Below are 6014 nucleotides of genomic sequence, written 5' to 3' on the forward strand. Positions count from 1 at the left end.
CACTATCTTTCCTATTACTGATTTATTTATTTACTGTCTGTCATTTTCTCTATTATAATTTAAGTTTCTTAAGGGCAGGGACCTTGTCTGTCTTGTTCACTTTGTATCCCTGGGCCTAAGACATAGTTCAGTTCAGTCACTCAGTTGTGTCCAACCCTTTGTGACCCTGTGGACTGCAGCATGCCAGGCCTCCCTGTCCATCAACAGCTCCCAGAGTTTACTCATGTCCGTTGAGTTGGTGATGCCATCCAACCATCTTATCCTCTGTCGTCCCCTTCTCCTCCTGCCTTCAATCTTTCCCAGCATCAGGGTCTTTTCCAATGAGTCAGTTATCACAAGAGGTGGCCAAAGTACTGGAGTTTCAGCTTCAGCCTCAGTCCTTCCAATGAATATTCAGGACTGATTTCCTCTAGGATAGACTGGTTGGATCTCCTTGCAGCCCAAGGGACTCTCAAGAGTCTTCTCCAACACCACAGTTCAAAAGCATCAATTCTTCGGCGCTCAGCTTTCTTTCTAGTCCAACTCTCACATCCATACATGACTACTGGAAAAACCATAGCTTTGACTAGACGGACCTTTGTTGACAAAGTAATGTCTCCGCTTTTTAATATGCTGTCTAGGTTGGTCATAGCTTTTCTCTCAAGGAGTAAGCGTATTTTCATTTCATGGCTGCAGTCACCATCTGCAGTGTTTTTGGAGCCCAATAAAATAAAGTCTGTCACTATTTCCACTGTTTCCCCATCTATTTGCCATGAAGTGATGGGACCAGATGCCATGATCTTAGTTTTCTGAATGTTTCATTTTAACCCAACTTTTTCACTCTCCTCTTTCACATTCATCAAGAAGCTCTTTAGTTCTTCTTTGCTTTCTGCCATAAGGGTGGTGTCATCTGCATATTTGAGGTTATTGGTATTTCTCCCAGCAAATTTGATTCCAGCTTGTGCTTCATCCAGCCCAATGTTTCTCGTGATATACTCTGCATACAGGTTAAATAAGCAGGGTGACAATATACAGCCTTGATGTACTCCTTTACCTATTTGGAACCAGTCTGTTGTTCCATGTCCAGTTCTAACTGTTGCTTCTTGACCTGCATGCAGATTTCTCAAGAGGCAGGTCAGGTGGTCTGATATTCCCATCTCTTTAAGAATTTCCCACAGTTTGTTGTGATCCACACAGTCGAAGGCTTTGGCATAGTCAATAAAGCAGAAATAGATATTTTTCTGGAACTCTCTTGCTTTTTCAGTGATCCGGCAGATGTTGGCAACTTGATCTCTGGTTCCTCTGCATTTTCTAAAACCAGCTTAAACATCTGGAAGTTCACAGTTCATGTACTGTTGAAGCCTGGCTTGGAGAATTTTGAGCGTTGCTTTACTAGCATGTGAGAGTAATGCAATTGTGTGGTAGTTTGAGCATTCTTTGGGATTGGAATGAAAACTGACCTTTTCCAGTCCTGTGACCACTGCTGAGTTTTCCAAATTTGCTGGCATATTGAGTGCAGCACTTTCACAGCATCATTTTTTAGGATTTGAAATACTTCAACTGGAATTCCATCACCTTCACAAGCTTTGTTCATAGTTAAGGCCCACTTAACTTTGCATTCCAGGATGTCTGGCTCTAGGTGAGTGATCATACTACCATGATTATCTGGGTGGTTCTTCTGTTTATTCTTGCCACCTCTTCTTAATATCTTCTGCTTCTGTTAGGTCCATACCATTTCTCTCCTTTATTGTGCCCATCTTTGCATGAAATGTTCCCTTGGTGTCTCTAATTTTCTTGAAGAAATCTCTAGTCTTTCCCATTCTATTGTAGATGCTCCGTATCATGTTGTATGTATTGTAGATACATAGTAGATACTCCGTAAATTTTTTGTTGAATGAATGAATGAACAAATGAACCTGCTTAGGTTCTGAAGGTAATTCTTAGCTGAGCTTGATGCCATGGTGGTAAATACTGGCAGGAGTGCCTCTGATTGATAGTAGTAGGATTGAACAACACAATTCTGAGCTTTAGTGCAGATAGTATATTATGTTCTTTTGCTGCTGAACCTTTCTTATATGGTATCCAATTATTACTCATTTTTTCTCTTTGCATAGAAAACTTCCTCTCCAATTTAGTCTCATAAAACTACCCACGGCTATACAGTCAATGTTTATTTTAAGTATATGAATGAGTGGGAGTTTGGTATATATAATTACCCAAGTTAATAGTAATGTTCACTCAATAGGTAGTAATTACAAAGTTGGAATTTGACCAGGATGTTCAGGATGACATTCCTACTTTTAGATAGTGAAAACAAGTTCTTTTGTGATCACATTTAATCATAATGTTGAGATTCCTCTTATTAAGAATATAAATCTAGATATAGTGTTAGTGAGAGGGTGCTTTCTCAGCTTTTCCTATTGCATTGGTTCAATTCTGGTTCAACTAGCATATAAATCACAACACCACTCACTACATTGCTTGTGTTTTCCCTAAAGGCCTCTTCTGATTACTTGCTAGCCTAACTCTGCTTAAGAGTTATAAAATCTGACAAAAATCACAGTTTAAAATCTGCTCCAGGCTAGCCATAAAACATCTTTTTTTCCTGTGTTATATCTAACTACTATTTCTGAAACATCTTTCTTGATAGCCTTTTGCAATCAGAGTATGGAAATTCTCTTTAAGTCGCTATGGTGACTGTATTTCTTTTCCCCAAGAGTTTTCAGTGTCTTCAGACTCAGCTTCATTTGATACTATTAGTTTTGCTCCTTTGTGCCCCTCTCTTTATCTTTCATTAGTGCCAAGTATCGTAGTCAGTAAGAATCCATAACATGAACTGAGTAGAAGCTTGCTCACCTGATCTACCTCTCTCCTTACTCCTCTCTATCCCAGAGCTTTATCTCACAGTCTTGGGCAGAATGCTCCACTGTAGAGGAAAATTAGAAGAAAAACTGAAAGGCAAGTGGTAGAGAAGAGACGAGAACACAGAAAATGAAAGGGCATAGAGAATATGACCGAGGAGCGGCAGGGAAATTCTAGAGAACTCGGACGATAAAAATTAAATGTTGCTAAATTAATACTTTGAAAGGAAAACTTTTAAAAAGTATGTTCTTCAAAGGGCATTAATTAGGTTTTTGTGTCCTGGGAGATTACTTTTGAAGAGATTAGGGTGGTATAGAATTCAGTCCTATGTAAATGACACTTCTGAATGCTCAGACTCTTCTCCAGAGTAGTGTGAAGCACCGCTTTAACCTTACTGACAGTATTTGTTTACTTCGCACTTTTTGCTTCCCTGTGAAGGGGAGGTAAATCTCAGCTCAGCATCTTTTGATTTATTGCAAATCAGCCACAGCTTTATTAATGAGATTTTAACAGATTGCCTTAGTTAAATGTTGATTAGATGAAAGAAAAAAAATACATACACATATATATTAAGTTTGTAACTTTCAGTATTCTCTTAGTTGGAGATTAGAGAAAGATTCTGTGTGTTTGGAGACTAGCAATCATAGAATGTAGGGAATTCCCAGATGGTCTGTGCTCCCAATGCAGGGGGCACCAGTTCGATCCCTGGTTAGGAACTAAGATCCCACATCCTGTGCAGCATGGTCAAAAAAAAAAAAAAAAAATAGACTGTAGAGAATTTAACATACCTGAATATGCCTCAGAATGTATTCAGTATAGTAAGATTCAAAGTCCTACATTTAGACTGGGTCTCTTAGTTTTGACCTGCATTGTTCAGCAACCCTTGAGGTTACCCAGGACAATAAAAAGGCAAGAATAAGTCAGCGGCCATTGTCGAAAAATGGTTATTCAATACAAGAGATAATGCACAGGGTAGATTGGAGGTTAAGATTATAATGAATGTAAGGAGGGAAATAAACAGTTGAGAGAGATATATCAACAGAGCTTTGAGATCTTGGAGGTTTGAATGTATGGATTTCAGGGATTTCCTGAGCATTGGACAGAACCTGAAATTCTCAGTGTCCAAGTCCGTTGATCAGTTTTATGATGTGAAAGATATCTGTCTGATCCTTTCAAGCCTTTTGGTCCCCCACGCCCCCCCACCTTGTTTAAATTGGACAATAATGGATTAAAGAAATTAGCCAGTGGTATAGAAGGATGATTGGACCAAAATCTGAGGTATGTGGTTCTTGGACTTCAGTTTCTGTATCTGTAACATAAAGAGTACAGGATACTCTAGGCCCCTTCTACCTCTAAAATGCTGATTCTGCAAACAGGAAAGTTTGAGACAGCAGTGGATGCTTCATGCCTTGTTCTGTTCTGCCTTCACCAAACTTCCCCGAGTCCAGTGGAGGCACAACCCTTTTACTTATTTTATTACTTTCTGTGTTTCTTGGAATGCTTTGGTCCCAGAGTGCTTCAGGCATCACTGTGTGGGCAGATGGAGAAGACTGAGTAGGTGGGGGCATTACGCTCCCACCCCCCCGTTCTGTTTTATATGTTGTGGTAGCTTGTGTGTGTGTGTGTGTATTGTATAGGTATGGGATAACCTTTAAACCACTGTTCTAGTTCAGTATACTTTTTTATTCCCCGTATCATGAAAGCAGTAACTGAGAGTGTATCCTTGCTAAAGAGCCTCTGTAGACCTCAGGCCTCCTTTGCAGGCACTGCAGAAGGAGCTTCATGTTGGTGAAACCAAGAGCTAGGTCCTGGGTCCACACGTGCTGAAGGCTTGCTCCTCAGTGTCACCTACTGGCCTGGCCATGCTCTGGAACCTTGCTAGAAGTGCAGAATCTTGGGCCGCACTCCAGACCTGCTGAGTCAGAATCTGCATTTTAACAAGAGCCCCAGATGATTCATTTATACACTGAGTTTAGGAAGCCCAGTAGCAGTCCAGATCTCACCCAGCTTCCAGGGCTCTTCACCTCACAGTGTAGGACACACAGCAGATGTAGTGTGTCTTTAGGAGAATTTAGTTTGATCTTGACCATCCTTTGTAAGGGTGGAGGAAAAAAGGACACTTGAAGCTTATACCTGTCTTTCATCACAGTGTTCTATGATCCTCTAACATTTGGCTTATATAACTCTGTTTTCTCAGGTTTCAATCTGTCATTTCCTTTCATTTCCCTCTTATACCATCACACCCATTTAAATCTCAGCTTCTGAAGAGCTCAGCTGTTAAGTGTCTGAAGCACCCTTGAACCACCATTTCCCATTCCTATTCTCTTTGCCTTGTATTTCTTCCTCATTTGGGACTGAAATACTGAAACTGATTTTCACAGAATCAAAAGCTTGTATAATTTACCATTAAGTAGAAATTATAAGGATTTTTCATATTCAACATGTAAACTTTTTTAAGGATTCAGTTTATGGATTAAGTAGTATTTTATTTTCTATTTCTTTTTCATTTGCCATTTGATATTTTTATTCTATTTGATGTCTTGAAGACCAAATAGGAAAGAACCTGAGAATCTCAAATCACATGTTTATTTGGCTCATTCGTTTTGGTGGAGACAAATTGTAAATATCTGCTGAAATATAATTGTGTATTCTCTAATACAACATAATTTTGTTATCTACATCCAATTTTCAGATTTTAAGAATGTGTGTGTATATGTAAAATAATAAAAGTTTCTTTTCATTTCCCCTCCAAAAACTCCATTGTTTCTCTTAGTATTTGAGTTATAAATTGAGTTATAAATCCTACTTCCAGAATCTTCCATTTTTCCTTAGTTCACATCCTCCAACATCAGGCTGCTTCTGCACCATTTCCCTATTCTGTTCCTACCAGTGGGCCTTATCCAGGAGCCATCATTCATTGCTATTAATTTATTGACTAACCTGGTAAGAAGTGCTCCAGAATATCACCATGTGACTAACTATTGTAAAAAGTAAGCGAAGGATTGATAAATTGTCAGAAGTATGCGATTGACAGTTCTGTGCTAGGGGCTGAGGTCGCAGCTCACGGGTGCTTCCCCTGCAGTGTAGGGTGGTAGGCCCCCACCCCTCAGCCATCCCCACCCTGTCTCTAGTCTCCAGAAGAGATTCTTAACCACTTGCTGTTGATCATGCAG

The 6014-nt window shown here is 39.6% G+C and overlaps 1 protein-coding gene across 5 annotated transcripts in view; it reads right to left on the reverse strand.

The window, feature by feature from the left end:
* HS2ST1 (heparan sulfate 2-O-sulfotransferase 1) overlaps nt 1-6014 on the reverse strand; it is a 203882-nt gene that overhangs the window by 5384 nt on the left and 192484 nt on the right. The window lies entirely within an intron of this gene.

This window comes from Cervus canadensis, chromosome 2 (genome assembly GCF_019320065.1).
Source record: "Cervus canadensis isolate Bull #8, Minnesota chromosome 2, ASM1932006v1, whole genome shotgun sequence".
In the NCBI taxonomy this organism is placed as follows: Eukaryota; Metazoa; Chordata; class Mammalia; order Artiodactyla; family Cervidae; genus Cervus; species Cervus canadensis.